Genomic DNA, 24,721 nt, shown 5'->3' with positions numbered 1-24,721 from the left:
AGACAAGGGGATACAGCTGACAGGGGAGACAGCAACTAGAGAACACAGAGACATAAACCATAAGACGGAACTCTAAGAAACCAAAGACTAGAAATGATAAATAATATAATAAACTCAAAAGCCCTGGGTCAACGACCCAGGCATCCTAACAGATTTTAACTCGAAATAGATCGCTAAGACATTTATTTCGCTTCATATTTCACAACTTCACTATAAAAAAAATCAAGGGTATCTGTCCACTGAAAACCTAGAGGGCTTTAATCTGAATGTTAAAGAATACAAGCCTGATACAGATAAAGGTCAGAAATTAAAATAATAAAGAAGCCCTCATAACTATTTGAAGAAAAAAACAAACACAAAAAGAACAGTATGTCTGCAGTAAATGTTTATGTAAATAACTGCTTCATGACAAATATCTTTACTGTTCATCTGATTTAGTTTCTAGATTGCATTGCACAATCTGAGAAAGAAAATGTACTCTTTACTCTAGCCCATTTATCCATTTGTTACCTGTTCAGTTTAGGGTGAAAGGCTGGGAGGAGGAGCTGGCCGTGTGGTTGGAGTCTGGGCTGGTGGGCTTCCCTTCCCTGCTGCTGCAGGACTGGGGGGGGGGTCTGCTCATCTCCACCCCCAGAGTAAAGGGAACCATCTCCTGGGTCTGGGGCCGATTGTCCCGGAGAGTGTCAGTGTGTGTACAGTGTTCATTTCTGTGTGTCTCCATGTTGGGTGAGCAGTGAGTATTTGTATATGTGGACATGAGGGTGTGAATCTATGTTTGTGTCTGTGTGGGCCAGTTTGTCTTTGTCTATATGTCAGGTCTTAGACTCCACCTCTCTTGGGAGACACCCCCCACCCCCCCACCCCACCCCCATTGTGTGAGGGCCTATCTCCCCCCACCACACTCGCTATCACTTGCTGGTGCCTGCACCCGTCGCTGTATTGGTGGTTCTCGGTGTCCGGGGTTGGGTGCTCGGGTGTGTACTGGCTCACTCCTGACGGCTCCTTGGTGGAGCACGGTCCCCCGGCTCTGTCGGGCCCCTTCCAGGATGTGGAGGGCCCTCAGATCTTAGGTCTCTGGGCCCGGGTTTCAGCCTGCTCTGGCATAGCTGGCTGCCACTGGATCCTGCAGGTTCATCGCTGTGGCCCCCTGTGGCTACTGCACCGTAGCTGCTGGGTGACTGCCATCCGTGGCTCTCCCCAGCTCTAGATGGGTGGCACGTATGAATATAAGCATGCTCACACACAGATGTACACACAAGTGTTCTTACAGGTGTACAAACAGGAGTAGTGATATGCCCCCCACACACACACACCCACCGGGCGGGTTCATGTATGTGCGTGTACACATGCATCTGCCCCTATACCAGGCACCTATGGGCTCAAATTGTGGTGATAAATATTTTGTACTTGTAAATGCGTAGTTGTGAACTGAGTTTTGTAACCTTGTAAACCAAAATATCTGAAAATTTTATGTTTGTGGATCTATAGATGAGAATTTGTGTGTGTGTAAAAAAGATAAAAACTAGCTCAGTAAAGCACCCCTCCAACAGCCAAACCCATCTGTTCTCTGATTGGATTATTAAATTTGTGATTGACATGACATTGACCAATCAGCTTAAAGGAAGAAAAATTGGGTGGTTTTATTACAAGAGACTCACAGGCCTGTCACAGGTTTGAATGAACTTAAAACACCTGAGTTTCCTAATGTGTTTTCAGCCTGTTATAATTCTAGACAAAGAGCAGTAGCAATTTTAATACATAAAAATATTAATTATACAATACTCGACACAGTTATAGATCCAGAGGGCAGATTCCTAATCGTTAAACTATCTATACTTAACCAAAAGCTATGTATTGTAAGTATATGTGGTCCAAACGTTGATGACCCCTCACTCTTCCACGGATTTTTTAGTACACTCTCCGAACACCTAGATTGCACACTTGTTCTTGGGGGCGACCTTAACCTGGGGCTAAATGAAGAAATGGATAGGCTTAATGCAGCAGGAGCTCAGCGCAATTGGCAGTCCACAAATATAATCAAACAGTATATGAGCGACTTTGGTCTTTGCGATGCATGGCGCTCCCTTCACCCCAACAGTAAGGAATATACTTTCTTCTCACATGTCCATCACTCCTATTCTCGTCTGGATTATCTCCTAGTCAGTAGCTCATTGCTGAGTGACATCTCAGACACTGAGATACACCCTATAGCTGTCAGCGATCATGCTCCAGTATCTTTAACACTAATACATAAGAAGAATACTACACCAAGTAAAAATTGGAGATTTAACACATCACTACTCAAAGATGAAGAGTTTATCAAATACTTTAAAAAAGAATGGACTCTATATTTAGGCTATAATGACTTTCCTGGAACATCAGCATCTGTCCTCTGGGAAGCAGGGAAAGCTGTGATGAGAGGTAAAATAATTTCTTCCTCATCACATAAGAAGAAAGAAGAAAACAAAAATATTCAGGAACTAGAAAAAAACATCAAATCCTTAGAAAAAGCCTATGTGTCCCACCAACATCAAGAAATATTGAACAAAATACGTGAAACAAAACTAGAATTAAATGAATTTATTAATTAAAAAAGACTCAATTCTTAGCACAAAGACTTCGCTTGCAAAATTTTGAACACGGCAACAAATCTGGTCAATTTCTAGCTAACCAGTTAACAATCAATAAAGAAAAAACAGCTATATGTGCTGTTAAAGATTTATCTGGGAAAACAATATATGACCCTAAAAAAATAAACAAAAATTTTTAGGGATTTCTATGAAACTTTATATACACCACAAATAAACCCATCTAAAAACGAAATTGATCAATTTCTCGACAATGTAACTCCAAAATTATTAGACACCCAAGCAATGGCACTGGATTCGCCACTGACACCAGGTGAACTCCAGGCAGCCCTGATAAGTATGCCCAACAATAAGGCTCCAGGTCCAGATGGATTTCCAGTAAAATTTTACAAAGAATTCTAGACAGTTCTGGCACCAATTTTTAACAGAATGCTGCAGGAAATCAAGGAAAATGGCAGACTACCACCAAATATGAATTCTGTAAATATTAGTCTCTTACTAAAACCAGGCAAAGACTCTGTATTTCTCTCAAGCTATCGTCCAATATCCATTATAAATGTAGATCTCAAAATAATCTGCAAAGCTCTCTCAAAGAGATTAGAGAAGATAACCCCCCTTTTAATTCATCCTGACCAAACTGGTTTCATAAAAGGCAGGCACTCATCAACAAATATGTGTAGATTATTCAATTTAATAGATTACTCATGCAGTAAAAACACTGAAACCATAATACTGTCTCTTGATACAGAAAAAGCATTTGACAGAGTTAACTGGAAATTTCTATTTGCAACCTTACACAAATTTGGTTGTGGAAACTCTTTCATAAGCTGGTTAAAAATATTATATAATTCCAGGCAGGGATGCCCACTCCCCCCTTCATTGTTTGCAATTTTTATTGAGCCACTAGCAGCAGCAATTGACAGGCTACAACAATTAAGGGCATAAAATGTAAGAATGTATAACATAAAATCAGCCTTTATGTGGATGATGTGTTGTTTTTTCTCCAAAACTCAAAAGCCAATCTCTCTGGGGTAATTGCATTGATAAACTCTTTCTCAAGAGTCTCAGATTATTCAATTAACTGGTCAAAATCTACAGTTCTTCCGATTAGTTGCTCCTTCCATAATTCATCATCTACCCCACTGCAATCTGGAAATATTAAATATTTAGGTATCAATTTAGGTATCTCTCCTAAGCTTGCAGAATTAACTAAATTAAACCACATCCCACTTTTAAAGACAGTAGAAGGGGATCTGGCTAGATGGAAATCTCTACCCATATTACTCATGGGAAGGGTCGCCGCTATAAAAATGATGGTCTTGTCAAAAATAAACTGTTTATTTTCAATGATCCCGAGTAAGCCATCACAAGATTGGTTCAGATCTCTACATTCATATATTTCTAAATTCCTTTGGAAAGATAAACCCCCGCGTATCAGCTTAAAAACATTACAAAGGAACAAGGATAAAGGAGGACTAGATCTGCCTAACTTTAATCACTACTTTTTAGCCAACAGGCTCCAATTCATCTCTAGATGGTTAAAACACACCTTCTTAGATGAACCCTGGATAGATGTAGAACAGGCACTATGTAATAATCTAGAGATTTCAGACCTACCATTTATCAGATCAAACATCAAATGACATGAATGCTTTAAAAGCATCAACATCAGCTCTTCTCTGACAGCATGGTGGGAGTTTCTAAAAATGACATGGTCTTCATTAATCCCATGCCAATGTACACCTATCTGGAACAATCCGGACATATTACAAAACAATAATATGATCAACTTGCCAGATTGGAGTTATAAAGGAATTAAATACTTGGAACATATATTGGAAGGAACAGACTTTATTTCGTTTGACAGACTAGTTATACAACCCACATAGCAAGCTGGTCTGGCCCAGATCTGGTATCAAGCCAGCACTGCTGGCTGACTTCTGGCTTGGTAAGTGGTATGTCATCCAGATATGGGCCAGGCCTGGCATATGTCTATGTGATGGCATGCCATATCTGGCTCGATTGTGGTTTGGTTTATGTGGCCCAGGCCCATAGAAAACAGGTCTGGCCCAGATCTGGCATCAAGCTGGCACTTCTGACTAACTGGTGTCATGACAGAGTGTATGTCAACCAGATGTAGGCCAGGTCTGGCAATGATGGCACTGTTTATGTTCCTATTTTCCTATTTTAGTTAGAAGACCCAAATACCATGTTGCAATACTATACTGCTATGGTAGCCAACGTTTCAAATGCAGGTTGGACAGGTTTGTGAGTGGACACTTTATCCAATACCTAGTGACGGTTTACTCACCTTTGCCGGTGGGTGGCTGTAGCTCAGGAGGTAGAGCAGGGCACCTACTGATCAGAAGGTTAGTGGTTCGATCCCTGGCTCCTCCAGTCTGCATGTGAAGAGTGCGAATGTGTGTGGCTGTAGTTCAGAAGCACTCAGTTTAGAGAAAGTTTATGAATGTGGCATGTTGTATAGAACACTTTGAGTAATCTGGGAGAGTAGAAAAGCGCTATATAAGAATCAGTCCATTCAGTGTCTGAACAGAGTTTCGTCATGTTACTTTTGCACTATTATGTTCCGGCGCATGTTGTTACTACATGGCTTGATTAAGGTACACATTAGGCTGACATCTGGGGCCAGAGCTGAAACTGTTCTGGGCCAGCACAGGGCCAGCAGTGTGTCTGCAACTGGCCTTGTGCTGGCCCATGTGTGGGCCACATCTGGCAAACCAGATCTGGGCCACCAAAGGGCCGTCATTCTTTGCGGTATGTGGGCCATGTGTAACCACATTGTGAGGGCCAGATCCGGGCCATACCAATTTTGCTATGTGGGAATATGGGATCAACAAGAAACGATTTTTGGAATATCAACAAATTAAATCCATAGTAAAAAAGACATTTAAGCCCAGTGAAGCTGAATTACAAACACCACCAAGTGTGGTACAATTTTTTAATCTAAAAACCACCAAATTATTGTCTAAAATATACAGAACACTTTCTAAAATAGATGAATCAATATCCCTTCCTAATGTAAAATGGGAAGCGGATTTATCGATCAACTTAGACCAACACTTTTGGTCTCAGATATGCTTAAAAACCTTTCAATGGATCAGAAATCCCAGTTTGCAATTAATACAATACAAAATACTACATAAAGTGCACTATACTGGTCATAGGATTTTCAAGATGGACTTTACGTCTTCCAAGGCAATACACCGGACAATTATATCCACGCTCTTTGGTTCTGTCCACCAGTTCAGAAGTTTTGGCACGGGATATGTGAAGACTTATCAAAGTGTCTAAAATGTAACATTCCAGCCTCCCCTTTAGTGTGCTTGCTGGGCAATTTGGATGAGGTCACTACAGATATAAACACAGCCCACATTGTTTTTACGGCCCTATGCATTGCCAAGAAAACGGTCCTCATTAACTGGAAAAATAAAAATAATCTTAATTCTAACCAATATAAAATCCATCTAATAGATCAGATTAGTCTTGATACAGCCTCTGCCACCACATTTGATCAATCCCTCTGGGCTCCTTTGATCGGCTTCATCACCTAGTGGGGGTGGGGGGTCATGGTTTGGTCCTGCCTTCGCTATTGTGGCTGATATTGGGGTAGGGACGGGCTTAGGGCGTCTGGGGATTCCCTAGGGACGTTTTCCCTGGAGGGCCTAACCCGGGGGTTGTTGCCATGACCTGTTTAGAGGCTCTGGTGGCTCTTAGATGGTGTTTTCCTTGTGGTTGCGTACAGCGGAGATGGGGGAGGGTCTGTGCTGGTGGACGTTGGTTACTGGCCTGGTAGCCTGGCTGCCCCTGGGTGGGTCCGGGACGGGCGTGGGGGCTTGGGGGTCTGGGGGTGCTCCGCCTCCTGGCTGGGGCTCTGGCTGGGCCTTTGGGGCTTGGGTCCTGGTTATTGTGTCGCCAGGGTTGTGGGTGGGCGCGTGGGCGCATGGGCGCATGGGGGATCAGCCCTGGTGCGGGGAACCTCTGATGCATCGGCCCAACTGTTGGGGAGGCTGTTACATCTTTGCAGGAAGTCTCGTCTCTCCAGGAGCTCACTCTGCAGGTGGGAGAGAGACATAGGAGAGGTGGAGAATGAACTCAACCTGGGTGTCTATAGTCTTGTGTAGTCTGGGAGATGAGTGGATGATGGGGTAGGTGCAGTTTTCTCTGTGGTGGGGTCAGGTGGGCTGCCCCGGACTCTGTGGGGCTGGGCGGTGCTGCTGCTGTGAGCCCCAGTCTGGATGGGCCTGGGGCCCCCCTTGCCCCGGTGGGTTCCAGGGTGTGGGGGTGCCTACTGGGGTCAGCAGGGGAGCTGGGTTGCATCTCCTGGGTCTAGGTACGGTGCCCCTCTGGGGGTGAGGGTACCTGGACCTGGGATATGGAGTATGTTTGGGGAGTGTGATTGTGTGTACAGTGTCTATTTCTGTCTGTCTCACCACACTCCCTGCCGGTGGCTGATGACCTCAGATGATGGTGCGTTGGTGGTTCTTGGTGTCTGGGGCTGGGTGCTCATATATGTACCGGCTCACTCCTGGTGGCCGATTGGCAGGGCCTGGCGCCTGTGGCCCGGCTGGGCCCCTTCTGGGGGGTGGGGCGCCCTCAGGCCTCTGGGCCTGGGACTCGGTCCCCTCTGTGGCTCCCCACACTCCCTTGCAGATCGTTACATGGAGAAACCTTTTGAATACAAGCATGCTGATCCACAGGTGTACACACAGGTGTTCACAGACACAAACTACACCTTTCTTGGCTCCTACCTCAAAGCACATTGTGCGCTGTCGATCTTGCGTGCTGCACAATAACATTTAATATTTAGTATCTACTGTTATCTACGGTTAGCTAGTTTATTGTGATGGTGTTGTATTTATTATGTTGCTCTTTTTTGTTTGTTTTCTCTTCTGTTTTTTTTCTTCTCTCGACAGGTGATCCAGGTGGGTTTTTTTCTTTTTTGTTTGTTTGTTTGCTTTTCTTTTTTTTTTCTTCTTCCCCCCTTTCTCACTATCTCTTCTCCCCTCTATTTTGTCTTTCTCTCTCTCTCTTTCTTTCATTCTTTCTTTCTCCCTGTCCTATCCCCCAATCATGTCTGTCCCGTCTGTAACAACTGAAAATAAAATAAAATAAATACATAATTATAATAAAGGGTCAATCAAATGGACCAATATGAAAAAAAAGAAAAAAGAAAAATTGGGTCAAAATTCGTAGTTGCAAGTTGAAAGTCACACACAGCCAGGGAAGTGGAGCTCAGAGTTTAACACTTAGTTTTTTTGCTTTGTATCTGTAACCAGACCTTAACAAAAATAATTTGTAACTTGTGTAAATAGTTTTTACAAACACAAATCTTTCTTACACACACACAAATTCTCATCTATAGATGCACAACCATAACATTTTCAGATAGTTTGGTTTACAAGGTTACAAAACTCAGTTCCAAACTACGCATTTGATTTACAAGTACAAAATATTTATGACCACAATTTGTGCCTATAGGCACCTTTGCTTGTTCATGTGCGCTCGGGGTTATGCGAGTTTATATGTATTTAACTGGGGTTTTAATTTAATCAAACCATTATGTGTTTTCATTAAACAACTTTTTATGGGATTGGGAATCCAGTTATGCAGACATGCGTGTACTTACAAGCAATTCTTTGTCTTGCATGGTGGAGCAGAAGCCGTTTTGTTTCACTGTTGCCTTGACAACCGTTGACAAACCCTGACATTATGCACTGGCTTTTTTTGTATTTACATCTAGTCAAAAAAAAGAAAAAACATGTTACTAATTGTGTTTTAATTAGACTAATGTTGTGGTTCTAATCATGTCTCAGCATGCAGTGATGCAGTCATTTTATTTAAAATGACATTTTTAATTAAAATTTCTGTGTCCTTCAACTATTGTTGTTCATAATGAACAACAATAGTTTTCATAAATAGTTTTCATCTTTTCAAATGCATGCCCAAAGGCTTTAAACATCGACTTTGTCTGTAATGAGAGTGTCAAACTACAGAGCATTATTATTACTAAAATGTAAACTTTTTCAGATTAAAAATTGGTTGTGTGTTTTTAAAAAAAAATCAATTTCACTGCAACAACCCCCACAATACCAATCGCAAGAACCACTATTTTTGTGGTTTCAATTTTTTATGGTTTTGGAGTGAGGGTATCTAGGACACTTTCTCAAATAAAGAGGATTTCATCATCTGCAGTTTGTGACAAAAAAGGTGCTACATTAAAAACAATCAGTAGATCAACAAATTATGGATACAGAGTTATTCAGCACACTTCATGTACTTATTAATATACAGTTCAAAGGCCTGCATTTGAGTGCATTGGTGCACGTTTGGGCATCTTTTATTTAGCATGGTTAGACCATTTTACTATATAAATGCGCTTCAGAGTCTTTCATATGTTTGACATTCAGCTAAAAACTTGAAGAAAAAAAAAGAATATATATATTAGTGTTGTCAGTGCTAATCTCGTTAAAATGACGTTAACACCATAAGTGCAATAACGTGGCATATCTCCGTTAACGAGTTACCGTGGATCGCCCTGTGCGTGGGCCTGGACCATGTCAACATGTTAACGAGCTAAAATTGCTAATGTGTTGACGCCGTGCAGCCCCACGCACGGGGCGAGCCGCGGTAACTCGTGCAGAATAAAGTTTTATAGCTGTGTTGTTGAGACAAAAATGAAGTGTTTAAAGATTGGCGTGCTCCAGGCCATAAGTGCTCAGGCAATGATGCAGAAAACCGGTCAAAGCATCAGGTTCAGCATACAAGGAGTGTTAGAAAAATCTGAAACTGTAAAGCAAATTTAGATAATGACAACTGCACATTTTTACCTTGCAGGCAACAGTAAAATCATCAGGTAGTGAAGAAACAGAATATACTGCTAGGATTTTATTTTCAGTTCTGAATGTCTCAGTACCACGCTAAAGAGAGCAAACTGCAGCTCGGCTCCCAGAGCTTCTCTGCCATGTTGTTGTCTTTGGCAGCTGCAGAGCAGTTAGCAGGAGCACAGTCACTGTAAGCAAGGATGCATTGCATGAGCACTTTGTTCACTTGTGTAACACGAACATTTTATGTTTGCTAACATCTACACCTACAATAGAAATTCATGCATTTCTACACACAAATTTCCTCGCTATGGGATCAATAGTCTTATCTTATCTTATCTTATCTTATAAAAACTGGTGTTTCTCGCTCATGGCTGTTCTTCTCCACAAAATGATCCCTATGAATGTCATCTGCTTGAGATGTTATCAGATAATGACCATAAAAAGGTGATAAAAATGTACAAAGAAGATTAAAAAAAAATAACAGTAAAATGTTACACTGTTTTAAATATAAGAAACAAGATTAATGCTATAAAAACTGCCAATCTTGGGATGTAGCGCATAGAGCGGCAAAATGGACTTTAATTTTAATTTTAGTACATTAATTTACACTGAGTGCACTCTCCTTTAAATGTTAAAGGTTATAATCTCATACTCTAAAAAGGGTCTTCAATGCAGCACATGCACACACACGTTTTGCAATTGCATTAAAATATCTATATCTGTAGGTAGTTTGTATAGATATATATATATAAAAAAACACCCAGCACGCCCCTGCGGGCGGTTTATCCTTCAAGCTCGGGTCCTCTACCAGAGGCCTGGGAGCTTGAGGGTCCTCATGCAGTATCTTAGCTGTTCCCAGGACTGCGCTCTTCTGGACAGAGATCTCCGATGTTGTTCCCGGGATCTGCTGGAGCCACTCGCCTAGCTTGGGAGTCACCGCACCTAGTGCTCCGATTACCACGGGGACCACAGTTACCTTCACCCTCCACATCCTCTCGAGCTCTTCTCTGAGCCCTTGGTATTTCTCCAGCTTCTCGTGTTCCTTCTTCCTGATATTGCTGTCATTCGGAACCGCTACATCGATCACTACAGCCGTCTTCTTCTGTTTGTCTACCACCACTATGTCCGGTTGGTTAGCCACCACCATTTTGTCCGTCTGTATCTGGAAGTCCCACAGGATCTTAGCTCGGTCATTCTCCATCACCCTTGGGGGCGTCTCCCATTTTGACCTTGGGACTTCCAGGTTATACTCGGCACAGATGTTCCTGTACACTATGCCGCCCACTTGGTTATGGCGTTCCATGTATGCCTTGCCTGCTAGCATCTTGCACCCTGCTGTTATGTGCTGGATTGTCTCTGGGGCATCTTTACACAGCCTGCACCTGGGGTCTTGCCTGGTGTGATAGACCCCAGCCTCTATGGATCTTGTACTCAGAGCTTGTTCTTGTGCTGCCATGATTAGTGCCTCTGTGCTGTCTTTCAGTCCAGCTTTGTCCAGCCACTGGTAGGATTTCTGGATATCAGCCACCTCCTCTATCTGCCGGTGGTACATACCGTGCAGGGGCCTGTCCTTCCATGATGGTTCCTCGCCTTCCTCCTCTTTCTTGGGTTTCTGCTGCCTGAGGTATTCACTGAGCACACTGTCAGTTGGGGCCATCTTCGTGATGTATTCGTGGATGTTTCTTGTCTCATCCTGGACTGTGGTGCTGACACTCACCAGTCCCCGGCCCCCTTCCTTCCGCTTAGCGTACAACCTCAGGGTGCTGGACTTGGGGTGAAACCCTCCATGTATGGTAAGGAGCTTTCTTGTCTTGATGTCAGTGGCTTCTATCTCCTCCTTTGGCCAGCCTATTACCCCAGCAGGGTACCTGATCACGGGCAGGGCGTGGGTGTGATTGCCCGGATCTTGTTCTTACCGTTCAGCTGACTCCTCAGGACTTGCCTGACCCTCTGCAGGTACTTGGTGGTTGCAGCTTTCCTAGCGGCCTCTTCATGGTTCCCATTCGCCTGTGGGATCCCCAGGTACTTGTAACTGTCCTCTATGTCTGCAATGTTGCCTTCTGGTAGTTCAATCCCCTCAGTTCTGACTACCTTCCCTCTCTTTGTTACCATCCGACTACACTTCTCCAGCCCGAATGACATTCCAATGTCATTGCTGTATAGCCTGGTAGTGTGGATCAGTGAATCGATGTCTCGCTCACTCTTGGCATACAGCTTGATGTCATCCATGTACAGGAGGTGGCCGACAACCGCTCCGTTCCGTGAGTCGGTATCCGTAGCCAGTCTTGTTAATGATCTCACTGAGGGGTTCAGGCCTATGCAGAACAGCAGTGGGGACAGAGCATCTCCTTGGTAGATCCCGCACTTGATGGTGACTTGTGCTATGGGCTTGGAGTTGGCCTCTAGTGTTGTGTGCCACATTCCCATTGAGTTCCTGATGAAGGCTCTTAGGGTCCTGTTGATCTTATACAATTCTAGGCATTCCAGTATCCAGCTGTGGGGCATTGAGTCATAGGCCTTCTTGTAATCAATCCAGGCAGTGCACAGGTTGGTCAGCCTGGTCTTGCAGTCTCGGCTGACTGTTCTGTCTACCAGTAGCTGGTGTTTTGCGCCTCTGGTATTCTTGCCAATCCCTTTCTGTGCCCCGCTCATGTATTGAGCCATGTGCCTGTTCATCTTAGCCGATATGATGCCTGACAGGAGCTTCCATGTAGTACTGAGGCAGGTAATGGGTCGGTAGTGTTAGGATTCAGAGATTCTTTTACTGTAACCATATAATCTGCCTTATGATAAATGCATTAATAACATGTTCTACAGCATTATTTTATCAGTAATATTTCTTATGGGGTTCATAATGCATTGAATATGTTTGTCATTACATTGACCTTTTATTCACAGGTTGAGTTCATTCTATACACAATGCATAACTGTGCTTGTTTAGAGTTGATGTTCTATCCAAGAGGGTTTTAAGCTTCACTGGTGAGAATGTCCAGGTGATACATGTTGAAGGAAGATGAGAACATAGCAGGTTAATTGCATGCATGCTTACAATACACTTATTAATTTAGTGGCAGGCCTGAGCGAAGGCCTAAGTGTCTTCTGCTCTCTTTTTGAGACCTGCGCCAATTCAGTTTACTTAGTGATTGGTGACGAGGGTCAATTATTAGCTTTTAACGATCCCGAAGCTTGAAGTTTATTACCTTAAAAGGCAGGTGTTATAGAAAAGAGAAGTTATATGACTGTTTATAGTTATTAAAATGTATAAGATGCGCTCATGTCTGTCAACTATGTATTTTTGACTTGTATTGACGTATATGTGTGGGCGTTAATGTTCTATGGTATAAAACCAGTTTTTGATGAATTTTTGTCAGAGAACGACATATGCAGATGTTGCCTCTCCTGTGTTAATAAACTCATCGTTTGATTGCATTCGTCTGGTGCCTCCGTCGTTTGTTGTCTGGTCTACAGTTGATCGATCTCGCTTCATTTTGGTGGAGAATGCGGGCAACCTGAAGACCAGTAGAAAGAGCTACAGGTGTTTGTTGTTGGCGGAGGTTGAGACCAGATCGGGTGATCGGACGGCAGACGTCACGGGGTGATCGCTTGACTACTACTGGGCCCACATATAAAAAGGTAAGGCACAAACCTCTTAAACGGAAATTGTGCTGGATTGGGACATAATTCTAAAATATGTAGTCAAGTGGTTATCCATAGATCTCTGTTTTGAGTTTTGTTTGAAATAAAAATCGTTGTTTGCAACGAAAGTGAAACTTAAGATAGTGTTGCATTCATGGTCGCCTTGGAAAAAGCAGTACTGAGCTAAAAGTAACTAGAGATGTTGTTTAAGGAAATAGAGAGGAATAAAGAGATTATAAGTGTCTAAAAAGTCAAGGAGTTGAAGAACTCCCTCCCTGGGAAAGACGTTTCCTAGGATTATACTAGGGGAGGGGCCCCGCTGAGAGTTGTGGCCTCAGATATAGCCCTGGTGATCGCAGAGGATCATTGTTAGGGAGACACTTAAATAAGAGAAACTCAAGCCAGCCGTGAGCTTGAGGTTTTGCAGCAAGCCGAGCCGAGCAGTGAAACTGAAACTAAACTTTTGAGTTATTGAGTTATTGTGTGTTATGAGAGACGATTAAAAGTATCACCTGTGCATTTGTGGACCCGCCGTGGTCAGTGAAGATTGGTGGACCCGCCGTGGTCAGCAAAGATTTGTGGACCCGCCGTGGCCCAAGAAAAGCTGTGTTTCTGTTGATATATCTGGAGAATTCGCGGACCTGTTGACGTCTCTTAAAGACGAGCCGCGGTGTGTATATCCGGGTTGTTGGGACCCACGCGTACAGCTGGAAACTGTGACGTAAGAAACTGTCTGAAATGATTTAAAGTGCCAGCCGGCTGCAGCTCGGTGTGTGAGAGGCTGTAAAAGTCTCTTTTCCCGTTCTTTTCTTGCTGGGGAAAAGTGCGCAGTTAAAATTTGGGTGCGGTTACTTCTCCTTTTAATGGTAATATTGTTTTGAAGGGATCTGTGTATTGAATGGGCGAGACAGACACTGGAGTTTTTACATTGGATCAGAGAGACATAACTGGGTTTACTTTCACCGTTTTGCTGGCGCCAGTAATCCAAGGCGAGCCGGCACAGGTGCAAGTGGAGGTGTTTGTTTGCTGTGAGACAGCAGACTTAGAGTATCATTTTATAAAACAGTGTGTCTAACTGAAATAGAGTTCCCCAGTTTTCTGGATAATTGTTTGTGTTTAGTAGAGGCCCTAGACCAACTGGTGAAACAGAACAGTGAAGAGAGAAGAGAGGTTCAGCAATAACTGATATTGTGTCATATTATTTTGCTCTCAGCAGATACCGAGAGAATTTATGAAATAGCTTATGTGGTTGTTCCTTGCCTCCTCAGAAGCAGATTTTATTATTGAGGAGGCTTAATTTCCCTGCCGATAACAAGGCATGGTATATTGTACGTCTATAAGATTTGAGTTGATTAATTTCCCGAAGGAATCCTTTATGATAGGTGTAGTTCAGGGGAAACACAGGATAATTATTATATCCTTATACTCTCGGCATTTATGATTGAGGAGCATCTCCCTGAGTTTTTGGTTATTGTTTAAGGCAGTTTAGAGTGCTGACTGAAAGGGCTGAGAGGAATCCACCTCTGAAGGCCAAAGTTGAGTTTCTGTACCAGTAAAATCCCTTGGGGTTTTTATTTTTTTTTTTTATTTTATCAAAGTCATACCACCAGATATTGGTTTAGTTAAGAATTATCGGTGTGTTATATTATCTCAGTCTATTGAAAGGAGATGATTCATTATTTTTCAGTGTCGGCCAACTTAACATTCGTGGGTGAGCTGACATATTTGGAATTGTATATATATTGTGAGACTGAGGATACAGATCACCAGTTGGTTGTACAGGCAGCTTTGGTTGACTCACAGATTTCCCTGTTTTTGTGGGGTTGTGTAGATTTAGTTCAACAGCTTGTTGCCCTTTTGAGAGTGAGTTGGCCAGTTAAGAAGCTATTTGGGTGCAGTCAATTTTTTCTTTTTATTTTCGGCCTTCATTTCTTCTTTTTACTGAGGCCTTGTCTATAACTACCACGAACTAGAAGTTGGCATAGAAAGTGGTGGGATTAATTGTGTTTGGTGTTTAAAGCAAGAATTGCAGCCGGTTGGGTGCTTATTTTAAAGTGTTGAAAACTGTGGCTGTTCTAAGAAATTTGTGAAATAAAAGCTGTGCTGTCTGGCCCCGTGTTGGTCACTGTGTATATCAAGCAGGTATAAAAGAGGAAGTGTCTGGGTGGCCGACTACACGTACTTCTGACGGAAAGGAGGAAGTGTCTGTTCTCTGGCCCCAGAGCTTCTGATAGAGAAATAGGAAGTCACGTCAAGGAACTTCCGAGGGCGGGCACATACAGCAGCCATTTTGAAAGCAAGATGGCGGAAAGTTCAATCGGGACATCTAGTGGACAAAAGTCTATAAGCCACTAAATGATCAGCTTGAAGAGTTAAACAAAGCCATCCACTTGGCTTGCACGAAAACAACTAAAATAGCAGATAAAGAATTTAAGGCTGTAAGGAAACATGTTGAGAAATTATGTGCAGTTCAGCAAAAACTTTGCAGGATAGACAACCTCTTCATCTTATTTTTTTGAAGAAGAAAGGAGAACTGTGCAAAGAGATTACAGCAACTGCAGCAGGAAACATTAACACATGCAATGAACAGACACACCAAAGCAGAAATAAAACTCTTAAAGGAAACTCACGCAAAAACTCTGTAAATGGATAATAATGTGTAAAGGATTTCAGGTTGGATGAAAGAGGATGAGGCTCAAGCTCAAGAGGTAAGTTCACTTCTCTCACAACAGGAAAAGAAACTGGAAAATGCAGAACAGGTGCGCACCTGGATGAAATCTTTTCAGGAATTGCAGCAGGAAAATAAAAACTGGAAGGACAAATATATTTGCTAAACACAGCAAAGGAGAAACTGGAGCATGCGCATGCGGCTAGCACTGCCTTCCAACCCTCTCCCACCTCTCCTGAATTACCGGAAGACACATTGCCACCACACCCATCTCAATCCCAGTAGACTCTATGCAACCGTTTCATCCTTGGGTCGTTCAGGCGCCATCTGCTCCACCCCTCCTTATGTTTTCCCCATAATGTCTTTAGCAGGAGGAGAGATTAGAGGGCCACAAGGACAACAGGGCGCAGTAATTGGAGGGTTTGCAGATGTTGTACATATTACTCCTGCAGCAGCAGCAGGTCAGCCACCTAGTGCACAGCCCAGGGTGGTACAGCCTATGGGTATGGGAGAAGCAGCTTCAGCCAAAGCTGGACCCTCAACTTCATCTCCCAAGTCTGTAGATTTTATGGAGTTTGATCCATTAAAAACACAAGGGGAACCTGGAGCTGAGGATCACCTAACTGTGAACTTAGCCATCGGTCAGGAAAGTTGAAAAAGGAATCTCTGTTACCCCTCAACAGGTGGGACGGCCTCACCAGCCGATGAGGTTCGGAGGCTGGAGTTTACTCCACTGCCTACCCCAGCTAGAAAAGAACATTCCCAGCCAGTAAAGACAGCTGGGATGGAAAAGCCTCAGTGGATAGGGGAAGTTTATGGAGAAGTGCAAGCTGATAAAGATGCTCTGGCAGAAATTCTGCAAAGAGTAATTAAAGTAGAAGAGAGAGTAAAGAAAGAAAACTTGGCTGTCTTTGAAGAAGAAGATGAGATAGAGGAAGAGAATGAGCCAGACTGTGTGGAAGGTTGTGAAGCTCAACCAGATACCAAAATGGCAGGAATGAAGTTGCGATCACAGAAAACTGTGTATCGGACGGAAAAACCAAAACAAAAGCCGGTGAGTCAGGATAAGACTATAGCAGGGCGAGAAAAAAACGACAGTCTATGTTTAGAAAATATAATTTGTTGAAGCCTGAAGAAAAGGAGGTGCACTTTAAGAATAGCTTAGATAACTTAGAATGGGAGATGCCCTTAATGTGCGGAGCAAAGCAGGAACCAGTGTATCGTTCATACAAGATGAGGGATCTAGAGGCCCTAGTTCAGCAGCTGCCCCTATAACAGAGGGAGGAGCAGCTTGGTTAAGGAAGTTAAGAACCTTAACAGAAGGAGACGAGCTTTGCCTTGGAGACTTTAGAGCCGTCGCAGGAAGGACTATGATTGCAGGAGGTTTAGCTGATGTGGAAGAAATTGCTAAGACTACCACTCTTCCAAATGATGTGCCATATAGTAGAGTAGAAGATAAGCTAGCTGACGCGGTTCGTGAAAAATACATAACTCCAAATGTAGGGTCAATACCAAAAATAACTTGGGATCCGAAAGACACTCCCAGAGAATTTTTAGAAAAAGCTAAGGAACAGTGGATGTCACAAACTGGCATACATCCAGGTCAAGAAGGTGAGAACAGAGCTTGGTTCCGCGCCGCTGTCCTGAAGGGGCTGCCAGAGAAAGTAACAACTGAATTAGAAAAGAACCCAGATTTTGCAGTAGCAGACTCCACCCAGTGGGAGCGGCATGTAACACATCGGTTACAGTTGGAACAAGATACGGTAAACAAACAAAAGAAAGAGTTAGAAGAAGCACAGGCACAACTGCTAAAATTACAGTTGGGAGAAGCTCGTGAGAAGAATAATGTTAGGAAAAAGGAGAAAGAGGGTAGTAAACCTATGATGGTGGTTCAGCCCCAGGTTGATCCAGCGCCCGAGCAACCAGAGCGTGCTCCCAGTTCTTATCCTGGTGACCATGAAATACCAAGGCAAAGACGCACAGGAAGAAATCGGGGGGCCAACCGTTTACAGAGGGGACGTGGTGGACTCTGGCGACCAGACCCTAGAGCTCGTGGTCCGGGGAATCCCAGAACGAATTCATGGAATGTCTGTTACCAATGTGGAAGAGAGGGGCACTGGGCTCGAGAATGCCGTGAGTTGCCTCGAAGCTATGAACAAAGAGATTACCAGGCATGGGGAACTCAGAGAGGCAGAGGCGGTTACCAAGACAGACATCAAGCTCCCAATCCAAGTGTTGCGCCGCGGTCTCAGTATCCAGTGGGAGACTGGAGCTGGGAGGAACAGTACTGATGGAGCCCACAGGAACCAGGCAGCAGGGGAATGGCAGATCCTATGCTGTCAATGACAGTGGAAGGTGCAGAATTGCCCTTCCTGGTGGACACTGGGGCAACGTACTCAACTTTGAGGACGACACCGAATAGTGCAACCATCTCTAACCACACTGTCAGTGTTGTGGGGTTCTCTGGGGTACCAATGACTCTGCCACTCACAGACCCAGCTCTGACCAAGCTGGGCAAACAGACTTTGAGGCATCGATATGTGGTATCTCCACAAGTGCCTGTGAACTTGATGGGCCGAGATTTACTCATTAAACTGGGAGCCACCATTATGTGTTCCGCGGATGGACTGACAGTCTCTCTGCCCGGTGGAATGTCGCTACCGTGCCTGGAAATCAATTCAAAGAATCAATACTTGCTGCAGAACTGTGAACCACCCCTGCTGACATTTACTGGGGCGCGCTTGGTAGAAGAAGGCATTTTGGAACAATATCAACAGTGGAGACCCTGGATCATGAGTCTCATGGTGTACTCCTCGCCTAGAGATCCATTCCATGTCACTCTCTTTTATGATAGGAATGATGATGATGTTTACGAGAAGCCTTCCAGTCTGAACTTGAGGGTCAGACCTGGAACGTCCAAACACAAAGTATTTATGTGGGGCCAGAAGGTGTAGCAGCGGTTGTTAAATTAACAGATGAACAGTTGTCTTGGTATAACATGGATCAGATTCGCCCCACACATCACATTGGCAGTCCATGAGGGACACCAGGCCAAAGAGTTGGGGACGATGGTGAGGCGTGCGCTGGATAACGCTTGGTGGCAACCCACCCAAATTCCAGACGTTTGTTATGCACCAAAATGTAAAATATATCGTATCACATGTGTGTCCAGTGACGCAGTGATATTAGAGCATCAGCAAGTATCAAGAATACATGGTAGTGAGAGAACAGATTATCCAGATGCAGTGGTAGAACTTTCAAAATTGCCTGACACTCTGTGGTCTACAGGACCCACTGATGTTGGCTTAGCCCATTGTGCGCCGGTTTTGTTCCAGCTGAAATCGGACACGCCAATCTCACGACCACAATATAGACACAAGCCTGAAGCAGAAGAAGGGATCGCTGAGACGATTGAAGGGTTGTTGAAAGCAGGAGTGCTTGAGCCCTCGCAATCCCTTTGGAACACACCAATTTTGCCGGTGGAGAAACATGGGACAGGGAAGTATCGTATGGCACATGATTTAAGACTTATTAATGCCATACTACGTGCCGATACGGTGCCTGTACCTAATCCATACACAGCCCTAACTGAAATAACCTGCGACCAAAAGTGGTTTACATGCATTGATCTAGCAAACGCGTTCTTTTGTCTCCCATTACATCATTCACTCAGAGACATTTTTTCTTTCACATACAGAGGTCGTCAGTTTAGATACACACGCTTGCCACAAGGCTTTGCCCTGTCCCCAGGTATTTTTAATCAGGTGCTTAAAGAAGCCCTGTCACCCTGTCAGTTGCCTGAAGGGTGCACATTAATACAGTATGTAGATGACCTACTTATCGCAGCTACTTCAGCAGCGGCTTGTACGGCAGCATCACTCACAGTGCTTAAAAGACTGTCTGAATGCGGCTTCAAAGTAAGTAAAGAGAAACTACAGTTGGTTCGACCAGAAGTCACATTTCTGGGCCGTGTAATAGCCCATAAATCATTGGGACTAATGAATGCACACAGAGACCAAATTTTGACACACCCAAAACCAAGAACGGTAAAAGAACTTCTTTCTTTTCTTGGCCTGACGGGCTACAGCAGACAGTTTATTCCAAACTATGCAGGAAGAACGGCTCCCTTACGGGATCTGATTAAACAGGTGGGCGTTCGAAACCTTAAGGCTGAATTGCCATGGACGCCGACACTGAAGCCGCGTTCATTTCTTTGAAGCAAGACTTGTCAAGGGCCTCAGATTTGGCCACACCTAACTATGATGAGCCATTTTACTTGGATATTTCTGAAACACTTGGAATAATAAATGGTGTGTTGTTTCAGAAAAAGAGAGGAGGAAGACAGGTACTTATGTATGTCAGCATAAGATTGAGCCCAACAGAAGCAAGGCATCCCACATGCACACAGCATGCAGCAGGGGTTGCCAAAATAATACAGAAAACAGCACATGTGGTGAGACAACACCCACTAAAAGTTCTGACTACACATAGTGTGGTGGCATATGTGAACTCGCAGGCGTTCACCATGACCTCATTAGCACAACAGAGGTTGAGTAAAGTTCTAGATGCTCCAAATCTGACATTTACACATGAAGGAATTAATATGGCAGATTTAATGGGAGCAGGGGAACCTCATGATTGTACTAAGAAAGCAGAACTGGAAGGAAAGTCAGGGAAGACTTAAAAGCAGAACCTATTCCTGGAGCTGAGGATTGGTTCACAGATGGCTGCTGCCATCGGGATGAAGAGGGACTGAAAGCAGGCTATGCTATAGTCTGCAAACAAGGAACTGAATTTGAGGTAAAAGAAGCAGGGAGAATTGAGGGACAACAGTCTGCTCAGAGAGCAGAAGTCATTGCACTGAGTAGGGCCTTGAGACTGGCCAAAGATAAAAGAGTGAATATTTATACTGATTCAGCCTATGCTTTTGGAGCAGCCCACGTGGAACTCCAGCAGTGGAAGAGAGCAGGCTTCGAACAGCAACAAATGCTCCTATTTGCCACAGGAAGGAAATGGAGGAACTGGAGAGGGCCCTGCACGACCCAAGTGAGGTGAGCATTATCAAATGTAAAGGACACTCTCAGGCAAACACCATGGTTGCAAGAGGAAATCAGAAAGCGGATGAAGCCGCAAAGGAAGCAGCAGGCTATAAAGGACGACAGCAAATGGTGCAGGTAATTGCTGAAGAGGAGGCAGGCATCAATATGTTGGAGGAGGCCAGACAGGCCCAAGAGGAGGCTTCTCTGGAGGAGAAAGAGGTGTGGCAGAGCAAAGGAGCCCGAAAAGAGGGTGGTCTTTGGAGAGGAGTTGATGGACGACCAGTCCTAACTGACAAACTGGCCAGACAGAAGATAACTGAGGCACATGGACTTGGCCATGTGGGAGTGGCACAGATGGAGAGAAATTTGTGTCACTGGTGGCACCCAGGACTAACAGCTATGATAAAGGAAAAAGCCCAAACATGTTTAATTTGTGGAGCTCACAATCCAAAGCCAGTGGTAAAACCAGAACCAGGTAAGTTTCTTCTGCCAGAAAGGCCAGGAGAAGAAATTGTGATTGATTATACTGATATGATTGATGTGTGCCCAGGGGAGTCAGATATCTGTTAGTGTGTGTAGATGCTTTGACAGGGTGGCCAGAAGCGTGGCCCACCCGAAAGGAGGACGCCAAAAGCGTGATTAAGTGCTTAATCAATCATTATATCCCCAGGCATGGGTTTCCAAGGCGCATTAGATCAGATAATGGAACCCACTTTAAAAATCGAGACCTGGAGGAAGTAGAGAAGATGTTGGGAGTAAAACACAGGTTTGGGACTGTCTACCATCCTCAGTCTCAAGGGAAGGTAGAAAGAATGAACTTGAATTTGAAAAATAAGTTATCTAAAATCTGCGCAGCGACGGGGTTAAACTGGGTTTCAGCTTTACCAATTGCTCTAATGACTATAAGATGTTCTGTTAATAAGTCAACAGGATTCACCCCGCATGAGTTGCAGACGGGAAGGCCATTTCCAGCACCTTGGACAGAGGTTCCAGCGGAACACCCCACGAGAGGTAACAGGTCTCATGCAGAATATTGGGATGAATTGAAGTGTCTTGTCTCCAGTTTCACCAAACAGGTTACTTCTGGACTGCATGTGGCGGACCAGGTGACCCCAGAGGCGAAGGCGGTTTGGCTGAAGGTTATCAAACGCAAGTGGAAGGAGCCACGCTGGACGGGTCCTTATGAGGTCGTTGCCAGGACAACTACAGCAGTTCAACTGAAAGGGAAAGGCGATACCTGGTACCATTGGTCGCAGTGTGCCCCAGCACACGAGAGCTTGCTAGAGGAAAACTCCTCTACACCAAACACAGGTGTCAACGATAACGAGCAGAGGCAAAATAAATCCTCTCACCTGTGCAACGGGCCAACCAGTAGTCTACCTGGGAGGCCGAAGAAAGAAGAGCAGCAGCTGAGAAGGTCACCACGTCAGAAGAAAGGAGCAGTGACCAGTTGAGAACTCAAAAGCAGGGGAGTTTCAGGCCAGAACACAAAGTTTACCTAACATGATGCAGACACACGAGTCAGAGACACGTAATGAGAAAAAACTGATTAAAATGTTTCTTACAACCACATGTCTATTGTATACTGTGATATTAACTATGGCTGTGTTGTTTATTGTTTATATTTTGCAGGGCACTCCGAACCACTGTCTGAACACGGAGGCCAGTCCAGCACAGCACTTCCTGAGACTGCAGTTCCTAAAACGGGATCGGTAAAAAGACAAAAGCGCGAGGTGTCAGGTAAAGGTGATGAGTGTCTCAGCATGAATAATGGCATAGAGTTGAATTATGTTAAAGGGTCTACCAGCTCGTTCACGTTTGATTTGTGTGACGTTATTAAGTGTACAGGAGCTAGTAGTAGCTGGAGAGCATATGATATATGGGTTTGCAATCATCCCATGATATGCTTCCGTAAGGCTGTTTGGGGCCCTCGTGGGGAAACACGTTTACACCTATATAACAGATCAGTGGTGCGCTTGGCAAGACGTGGTAGGTTGGACAGGAGTAGGATGGCAGCCAGATGTGCCGCAGGGATTGAAAGGGATAGCCATTCAAAGGGATTATTCTGTTTCCCAGAACCCTGTCACTCTTTCCCTAGGACCGTGGGATACGCTCCCAAAATCTGGGATCCCGGGAGGTATGTTCTATTTGGTAATTGGGGTGGATGTCATAGGGACAGATCCATCAGGGGTAATTAGGGTCAACTTAGTTGAACCAGTTATCACTTTAGCTGACCAAACAATAACCTCAGGGGCAGTCGCCCAAAAGGAACAGGAACTAAAAGAGAAATTACTTGTGACATCAGATTACACTAGATTGAAGCCGCAGGATTTGATTGAGCGGGCCACCGGTTTCAAGGACAGTAACCTCTGGCTTGATTGGGTGGCTCAAAATGCTAGAGAACAACATGTATCTGACTGTGTTGCCTGTGCGGCAGCTCGGCCACGTTTGTTTACAGAGCCCGCCCCATTGCATTTAGAAGATAAGTGGGGCTATGAGTGTATGTTACAGTTAACCAGAAGTGCCGTGACCACTGGCAACTGTACTTTGTTGTCCAGGCTTTTCCCTCCCGTTTCAAAGCAGACAACAGTGGGACCATTTATGCCAAAACAAGATAACTATACATGTTTTAAGTTCTCTACAGATAATGAAAAGTACAAGGTGGGAGAGATCGACCCAACTTGGTGTGCTGTCACCCTCCAGGGACGAACCACCAATAATGTAAGCGACCCAAACACGATAATTGGAACATGGGCAAGAAGTGGGCTCTATTATTACTGTGGGAGAGCACTCTGTTGGCTCGTGTTCCTTTGGGAAGCGTGGGGACATGTGCAATGGTGCGATTGGGAGCTCCGCTTATGCTTATTGGGAATCAGGTAAAGGCTATTCCACAACACAACACACGTACTTTAGCTGCAAGACGTAAGAGGCATATTTTAGCTAAAAGAGGGACCCAGGGTACACATCCTTATGATCCTCGTTTGGACTCGCCGACCTGGATAGACTCCATAGGAGTGCCCAGGGGAGTTCCTAATGAGTACAAGCTGGTAAATCAGGTAGCTGCAGGATTTGAGAGTATATTAATTTGGATAACGCCTAATAAGAATGTTGATCGCATTAACTATGTGCATTACAATCTGCTGAGACTCTCTAACCTAACCAGAGACGCCATGGTGGGGTTCGCAGAACAATTGGGTCCAAGTTCGCTGATGGGTGTGCAGAATCGAATGGCCCTTGACATGTTGCTGGCAGAGAAGGGAGGTGTCTGTGCCATGTTCGGAGACATGTGCTGCACCTTTATTCCCAATAATACTGCCCCAGATGGCTCAGTAACCCGAGCTCTGGAGGGCCTGAAAACTTTGTCTAAAACTATGCATGAGCACTCAGGTATCGAAAACCCGCTGGAGTCCTGGATGACATCCGTGTTCGGACGATGGAAAGGTGTGGCGATGTCGGTGATATGCTCCTTGGGTGTATTTTTGGGGATACTGGTCATTGTGGGGTGTTGTATCATTCCTTGTGCCAGAGGATTGTTGGTAAGAGTAATGGCGAGGTTGCTAACCCTGGCTGGGTTGAGGCATCTACCAGATGAACTTAGAACCCATAGAGTGGGGCAGGGAGTGATACAACACGAGTGTGGTGACATTCCTTGTTGGAATGTCAAAAGAGGGAATGTTAGGATTCAGAGATTCTTTTACTGTAACCATATAATCTGCCTTATGATAAATGCATTAATAACATGTTCTACAGCATTATTTTATCAGTAATATTTCTTATGGGGTTCATAATGCATTGAATATGTTTGTCATTACATTGACCTTTTATTCACAGGTTGAGTTCATTCTATACACAATGCATAACTGTGCTTGTTTAGAGTTGATGTTCTATCCAAGAGGGTTTTAAGCTTCACTGGTGAGAATGTCCAGGTGATACATGTTGAAGGAA

At 44.3% G+C, this 24,721-nt stretch overlaps 1 protein-coding gene and 1 long non-coding RNA gene across 2 annotated transcripts in view; both read right to left on the bottom strand.

The window, feature by feature from the left end:
- Positions 1-24,721, bottom strand: part of LOC116310336 (retinol dehydrogenase 12-like) — a 124,464-nt gene that overhangs the window by 86,583 nt on the left and 13,160 nt on the right. The gene's annotated exons all lie outside the window — the stretch shown is intronic.
- On the bottom strand, positions 908-13,820 carry LOC120441812. The gene is made up of 3 exons (XR_005614306.1): positions 13,582-13,820; positions 8,236-8,345; positions 908-1,203 (listed from the first exon to the last, which is right to left on the bottom strand). It is a non-coding gene; the product is annotated as an uncharacterized LOC120441812 (long non-coding RNA).

This window comes from Oreochromis aureus, linkage group 9, assembly GCF_013358895.1.
Source record: "Oreochromis aureus strain Israel breed Guangdong linkage group 9, ZZ_aureus, whole genome shotgun sequence".
Classification (NCBI taxonomy): Eukaryota; Metazoa; Chordata; class Actinopteri; order Cichliformes; family Cichlidae; genus Oreochromis; species Oreochromis aureus.
The sequence above is the reverse complement of the archived record's forward strand: the minus strand, read 5'-3'. Positions and strand labels throughout refer to the sequence as shown.